This window comes from Mus caroli, chromosome 11 (assembly GCF_900094665.2).
Source record: "Mus caroli chromosome 11, CAROLI_EIJ_v1.1, whole genome shotgun sequence".
Lineage (NCBI taxonomy): Eukaryota > Metazoa > Chordata > Mammalia > Rodentia > Muridae > Mus > Mus caroli.
This window is the reverse complement of record NC_034580.1, coordinates 78151089-78159039: the sequence shown is the minus strand read 5'-3', so window position 1 is coordinate 78159039 and position 7951 is coordinate 78151089. Positions and strand designations below refer to the sequence as shown.

The 7951-nt window shown below is 45.1% G+C and overlaps 1 protein-coding gene across 1 annotated transcript in view; it reads right to left on the bottom strand.

Moving 5' to 3' along the window:
- Positions 1-7951, bottom strand: part of LOC110304535 (schlafen family member 12-like) — a 397153-nt gene that overhangs the window by 330849 nt on the left and 58353 nt on the right.

The window sequence follows — 7951 nt, the reverse complement described above, 5'->3', positions numbered from 1 at the left end:
CAAAGGGCATTCCACAGATGATAATATCACATTGAAACACTCAATTTGATGCAATTAATACCAATTAATAAGAGGCTCATGGGACTGGAAAAACATCACCATCAACAACACATCCATTTTCCTTCTGAGTTTCTATTTGAGGTGTTTGGAAGCCGTAGTTGCCTTTGCTGTTTGAACTCTAGGGGGCACTNACAGCTAAAATGACAACTACAGAACCAACCTCACAGGGTAGGGAATATGGTTGGAAGACTAAGGTGGGGCATTACAGTAACTTGGCCAATAGCACATAAATGCAACTTTCCTCATGGGGCCACTGACCTTGGGAACTCCTTTGTCTCCAGGGCCTGAGTTTTCATGAGTAACTGGTGCTCTCAGTGCTGTCCCAATGTGGGCACTTAGGACTCTTTTATGCACTGTATATTTATAACTCTTTGAAGATGTGTTATGGGGCTGTGTGTTGTTGTTCTTAAATTTTTTGTAGGCATGTAAGATGCCTTTGGAGGCCAGNAGATGACATTAGGGTAACTGACTTTGAGTTACAAATGGATGTGAACTGTCCTTTGGGTGTTAGGAATAGTCTCCTGGTCCTGTAGAAGAGCACCAGTATTCTGAATTGCTAACCCATATATCCAGCTCTTGTCTGTTTGTCTTCCTCCCTCTCTTCCTCCTTTCCTTCCTTTCTTTATTTAATTCCTTTTTTATCTTCCTCTCTATTTCTTTTTTTGTTTACTAAGATAAGTGCTATACATTCAAACTGCAGAAAACACATATGAAATATGTATATATCATGGGATGGCTAAATTAAGTGAATAGATATGTATGTTACTTCATACTAAAGTGATTCATGTCATTTTTGTGGGGNAAAACCAAAGATCTACTTCTATAGCTAGGTCTGGGGGAGTATCCTATAATCCCAGCTAGCCAGAAACTACCTAAGGCAAAAAAGATCACAAGTTTTAAGCCAGCTTGGAATGTAGATTGAGTTCAAGGTCAGCATGAGCAATTTAGCAAAACTTGTTCTCCACATATCAAGCAATCAGAGGACTGGAGACAGAGCTCAGAAGCAGAGCCCGTGCCCTGCATGTTCACAGCTCTAGGTTCAACTCCCAGAATACAAACATGAGTCTAACTTGGTAGCTTTGAGAAGGAGAATGCACTGTTTTTGGCTGTAGGTACCCTGTTCTGCAAAGGCTCCCCTTACATGGCACACATCTTACAGCCGTTCAGNAACAGCTCCCAACAAGCAAGCCCACTTCCTGCTCACTGCTGTCCTAACTTCTACTTGTATCAAATCAGGTTCTTTAGATTCCTTATGTGAGTGACTTCATGCAGGGTGTGCCTGTCTTTGTGCCTGTCTTACTTACACAACATCCTATCATTCTTTTCCGTCATGTGTGTGGGACATAAAACCATGCCAGGAAGTTTGGTAAAGTTAGGCAGGATGAGACGCTGAGACTCTGTGGGCATACACCTAAGACTTAGGATGTGGGGCGTGGGCTGCGCATAGACAGCCTGGTCTCCAGTTGAGCAAAGGTCTGGAACCCCAGGGACACTATAGATGGTGATTTCCACCTACGTGGGTCAGAAGGTATTTGATCATGTCTCCCGCACCACTGGTTCCTAAAGAAGTTACAGCCCAATCAGCCCCTGGAGGAGAGATGTGTTACTATCAGTCACACAGATAAAACCCCAAGCTTTTGGCATTCTGACTAGACTCCATCCCCACAGTTACCTGACTATAGCCAGGTATGCCCCTCCCCACAGCTACCCTGCAACTACAAGATAGCCCAGCCNACTATAACAGGGGCTGCTTGGCTCCTCCTCTCTCTCTTTAAGCTCTTACCTTGCTTACTCTCATCTCTAGCCTTCCTTTTCTCTCCCCCCCCCCCAATATGGACATGGCCAGCCTTTCTCACTCTTTCTACCTTTTCTCTTTCTCCCTGCCTTTTTACAATAAAGATCTAAAACCATAGACTGTCTCTGTTCATCAAGGTCCATCGTGGGATAGGCTTTCCCCTAAAGGGCTGTGTGTCTAACCTCTCTCTGGAAGGCTCCTGCGCTTCAGCCATGGACCGGACCAAGGACTCTTGCCTGAGGGAATTACCCAGTGCTCCCCCCGCCCACCGCCTTTGGCCCTTGGGATGACTGAGCCACCCCCAAGGTCCCCATTTGTTCTCAGCTCTTCTGAGGTGTCCAGCAGTGTCTGGTATGCCCAAGGCTGAGAACCTGTTACCTAGGACTGCCCCTTGTCCATCCCTGCTGGCTGGNTCCAAAGCTCCCCACAGCCAGACACCTACCTGGGACCACGTGGAAAGCATGTGGCAGTCTTCCACGTCAGCCTTCCCAGAGCACCAGAACTCTGGTGGGATGCGGGTTTTCTTCCATTTCCTTTATTTCCCCACACTACAGGCACCCACTGCCCCGCATTAGGAGACTCCCTACTCTCTGCCAGACTCCTGGCCTGGAACATGTGGCATGGTCCTCACATAAAAGAAACATGTCCTATGGTCATGTAGGCCCAAAACAGAGTCCTCCATGCAAATGAAGTAACCAAGGGCCAGAGGGCTTAGCCAATAAGATTCCCTTCCAAGATCTTCCTCCCTGCAAAAGTATTCAATCTCAGGTCTACCCTGAGAAGTGGGTATGGCACAATATAGATCCATTTTCTATGATGAACAGCCAATAAACTGATTAGAACCTTGTACTGTCTCTTTCATCAAAGTCTGCCATGGGGAGTCGTGTAGAAGGCATTCAACCAACTACAGAGCCACAGCTTAATTCTNCCATAGAAGTCCTCTCTGTGCTCCCAGCCACAAATGCCACCAATCTGGCATCCGTCAAGATAAGGACAATCACTGCTGGGACAAGCCTGGATTCCTGGNCCCCCTCCTCCTGGGCTAGATGCTGTCCCCAGCCAGTGAACCATGACTCCATTCTGTGCTCTTCTGAGACTCCCAGTGGTGCCTGGATATGCAAGAGNCTGATAACTCCATGGCCCCATCCTTGTCCCAGGCTTGGGATGCCAGAAATCAACTCCAGTTTTCCCACATCTCAGGCTGTGCTTTCCCACCNCTGGAGTGGTGTCTAGGAGCTTTCTTACAGCCCAGCACTCTCCCCAGCCGACTCCTGAGATAAGCTCAGCCAAACTCCCTGTGTTCAGATTCCCCAAGACTCTGTGCATAATGGTGGGGTGGACACACGCAGACCCACATACGTGTTCATAGATGACTTCCTTTTAAGGCTCCCTATCAGTCTTCTCTCTCTCTCGAGCTCTCTCTCTCTCATGTGTGTATGTTTGTGTGTGCGTGTGTGTGTTTACTACTTTTTGTTTCTGTCTTCTGTCTGTGTAGTCTAAAGCTGGTTTCATATTTTGACTTTATTAAAAAGGCTGCAACCCTAAATGAATGCAGCTCACTCATTGGTATCTTGTCTCACTTGCTGAGGTGGCACCATATTTTTGAAGATATCCACTCTCATTCACACTCTACTCACAAAACTCAGACATCCCTTTCCTCCAAGTCCGTGACAACACTGACAGAACCTAGGTCATGTAGTTTACAACTGTTGTTTCAAGCTGCTGTTTCAAGGACAGTGGCAACTTCCTTTAGCATCCACATGTCCCTCCAACCCTGTGCTCGTGTACATATACAGGAAGACACACATTCATACCCATAAGTTAAAATTAGTCTTTCAAAGAGTCTTGAATTCGTAAGCTCAGGAAAGGTGGGTTCCACGTGTCTGGTGGTTATCTGAAAAACCTAGTTTCTCCTTTGGCACATTTAATCGGAGTCTTCAATGCACATCTTTACAGTTTAAGGTGACACTGGGTGTTTATGTGTACGTATGTTGACCAGGGTGCAGATATATGTGCAGGTGCTTGTATACCTGTGTGTCTGTTCCTCTGGAGACCAGAGGACAATGTCAGGTGTCATCCTTTGATGGGGTCTTTCCCTGGCCTGCAGCTCACCATTCAGGCCAAGTTAGTTGGCCAGTGAGCCCCAGGGTTCTGCTCTTTCCACCTACCCAGCACTCGGACTGCAATCATGGCACTTCATGTGGATCTGGGTAGTAAATTTAGGTCCTGCTGTGTACAAGGCAGTAACTTTGTCAACTAAGCTGTGCTTCCCAGCCCCTCAGATGAAAGCTATGAGATAAAATTCTTTCCTTATACTAACTGGAGCCCTGTACCTCCATGGGAGATTCAGATTGTAGGGTTTATTGGAATTGGCATTTAAAGTGTAAGAATTGTTTACTTTGAATTTCATAGTTCAGTCTGGTAAGAACAGTCTTGGTTTATTAATTTATCATTCTAAATTAGCGTACAAAATAACAGGTCTTAGGAATTTTTATACATAATTAGCAAATTATAATAGCATAATTAGGAAATTTTATACATTTTATACACACACACACGCACACACAAACATACACACATGAGAGAGAGAGAGAGAGAGAGAGAGAGAGAGAGAGAGAGAGAGAGAGAGAGAGAGAAAAGACTGATAGGGAGTCTTAAAAGGATATGTGTGTAGTTGTTGCTACACACATATCCTTATTTCATGACTCCTTCCACATCTCCCTGCCTCTTATGCTCTTCATTGAACGTCAAAGACTAGCTCTGATATCCAGGGTAAACTGAGGTGAGGCATAGAGTGGGTGANTGATCACTCACCAAATTTTTCTCTGCGAGAACCAAGCTTGATACTCTAGAACCATAAAATATGCCCTGGAGCCCATGAAAAACTCTCTGAGGCCAGTCTAAAGACTCTGGAGTCATCAAGAATCTCTCTGGAGCTGTTGAAAAGGATGAAGGAACAAATACATACATACATACATACATACATACATACATACATACACACACAAACACGGTAGATCAAGCAAAGTTCCAACTTCACACTTTCATACACATACATACATACATACATACATACATACATACATACATGTCTTTGGTAGGAGCAAGGCTCCAATGACAAGATCCAACAACTTTATTTTTTCTCACACATATTGGATGTCCCAGCAAAATCTTTCCAATAGTACAACCATCACAATGTGGCTATATCTATTTTTCTTTAAGTGGATGATTACCATGACTATACATAAGAAAAAACATCTTTCCCAATACCCTCACATGATAAAATGTTTTATGTATTATGGATAAGCAAAATAAAAACAAATTATTCTCAAGAACCCTTATACATTCGTAACCAACCAACTTTGTGATATTGCCAAAGTGTAAGCAACCAAAATAATTCTCCCAGTCAGTTTCCCTTATTGACACACAGCAACTGTTTTATTACTCATCTTAAAATGCAATCTTATAAAAAAATCTTAAGGGTATCACAAATTTAAACCTTCATATAAAAAATCATTATTCCTATAAACCCTCAGGGTGCACATCTACTTATTAACAATTTTTTATTAAATCCTGTCAGGAATCTGTGGGTAAGATGGGTATAAGATCTTAGTCATCACCTTGATCACCAGCCCAGGTTCAGCCAAACAGGCATATCCACCTCAGCCAGCTGGGTTGCCAGTGTTCTTGTCCCTGACATAAAAAAGTGTCTCACTCAACTATCAAGAGTGTGCCTTTCTGAATTTCCAATTGTTCTCCAAGATTTTCTACTTCAAAGCCACTAGCAACAGCATCTTAACCTAACTTTACTACAATCAACATTTCCAAATTCTTTCTAAGAGTGCTGGACATTACTAGCAATCTACAGCTCTAAGTCCTTTCTGAGGGTGGTGGTTGAACCAGTAATCTGCTCCAGCTGCAACACTTGAAAAAGATCAATCACTATTCTTGATACCAATGATACTGTCCAGTGAGGGGCTGGCAGCCTTTTTGGAGTTTTCATGCAACTCACGGACCAAGAGGGATGTGGTGATCTTGAAGACAGTGAGCAGAGCAAATCTCCACAACAGCAAGAAGTCCTCAGGACAGTCGGAGTTCTGCCTCTTGATGTGGTTGTGCTAACCGGTGGGATGAATTCCATGAGTTCTAAGGCTATTTGGTTTTCCTCCTGCATGGAACCAAACATTTGGGTATACATTTTCATTCATCTATCACAGAGGTTCTATTATCCTCCCTGTTCAACCTGAGAGTCAGTTCCACAAGTCTTGAGTCAAAATTGAAGCAAGCTTCAATTAAATGCTGGCCAGTGTTAGCCTGGGACAAATGGATAAAGTGCCTAGTTATCATATTAAACAAGACATGAGCTGCTAGTTTCTCCATGCATCCCTCAGTCCCTGCCAGTTACAGGGCGTTCCTGGAAGGCATATTCTGCTCCCTATCCTGAACTCTCCAGCTCAGGGTTGGGCCACCTTTCCCCAACTGCACTTCCAATTCAACCATTTTGATTACCAGACCCATCTCTCTCTCCTTTGGGCTTCCTGGCTGTTGTATTTTATAAAAAGAAAGAGAAGAAGGCAGGGATATGTTTGGTGGAGGCATAGTGAGGTGTTGGGGAAAGGGTCCCTTTGCTGGCCCATACTGAGGCATCCCTTCCCCCTGAGGTACCAGCCACGGGATGGTATAATATAGAATAGAATGCATGTAGGGCATGGGGATGTGAGTTGAGGGAGTAAAGACAGAGAAAGGCAGAGATAGTAGAGGCTGGCCATGAGCACGTGGAGAGTAGGGGGGGGGGATGAGGAGAGGGAGGAAGTGAGTAAGGGAGCAAGGGCAAGAGGAGAAGAGCAGAGAGCAAGAGTGAGGAGGGGGCAAGCAGTCCCTTTTATAGTGAGTCAGGTATACCTGGCTGTTGCCAGATACTGTGGGCAGAGCCTAGACAAAATGCCAACCCGGGCTGCTGCACCTGGTACTGTAGGACCCCCAAAGGGAGACCCTCACTCAAGTCTCAGGGATCGCGAGCCCAGAAAGCCACAACAGTCAAGCTTGCTGCAAACACACGAGGTTTTAATGGCACACAAACTAGCATGCTGAGGTCGAGACCCATACACCACGCAGGGGTAGAGGAGTCTGACCACGACCCTATTTTCCAGCAGGCTTATAAAGGCAAAAAAACACAACCTATGGGGAGGATTGGAGAGGAAATAGGGGAAGTCTAGGGGCGGATATTTACTTCAAGGCACCCGGGACATTGAAACATTTTGTGGTTGTTTTTCCCAAAAGTTCCGGGGAATTAGGCCATCTGGCCGGGGGCCGGGGCCCATGTTCTCAGGGCAGTCATTATTTTATTTTTTACTCTTCAGTACCTCTCTTTCCTCCCTCCCTCTCCTCCATCTCCTAAAAAAGCTAGGGACATGTTCATTCTGGACGCTCCAAGAAGATTCTGCCCCGTGGCTCTGCCTCCCTTTCATCCACAAACTTTCTCTTCCACTATACCTGGGACCAGTCCTCTTCCTTTCTTTTTATTTCTTTTTCTCATACACATGGTGCCAAAAACCAGGACCAGTCTTGTTTTCTTTTTCTTTTTCATTCAGCCAGGATGAAGGATTTTGCCCAGAACCACTCCGGGGTCCCCAGAAAATGGCGGCAGAGGTACAGTTTGCAGGGTCATTTAAAGACATACCCATAAAGCCACTGGCTTTCCCATCAGGTCCAATTAGAAGCAAACACGTGTCTTGACGTACTTCCTGCTTTTGTCTCCCTCACCCATTAATTCAGGCAGGGGCATGCATGTTTCTTCACTTACTTCCTGTCTGTATACCGCCTGCCCTTACTTCCTGTCTTTATACTGCCTGCCTAAATTCAATCCGGGCAAGAATTCATCACAACCCATTTTCTGCCTATGAACCTCCCGCCTACATGTGGACAAGCACAGCCAGTGCTGCTGGGTCAATCGTTTAGGAGTGTGAGAACATGTGCCTTATTTTCGCCCACAAATACTGACCTTCAGCACTTCAGAAGTATCTGTCCTCGGGCAAGCGGCTTACAGACTAAAGCCGGTTTTCTCTCATGGGCCTCTTCGGCACAAAAGTTAAAACT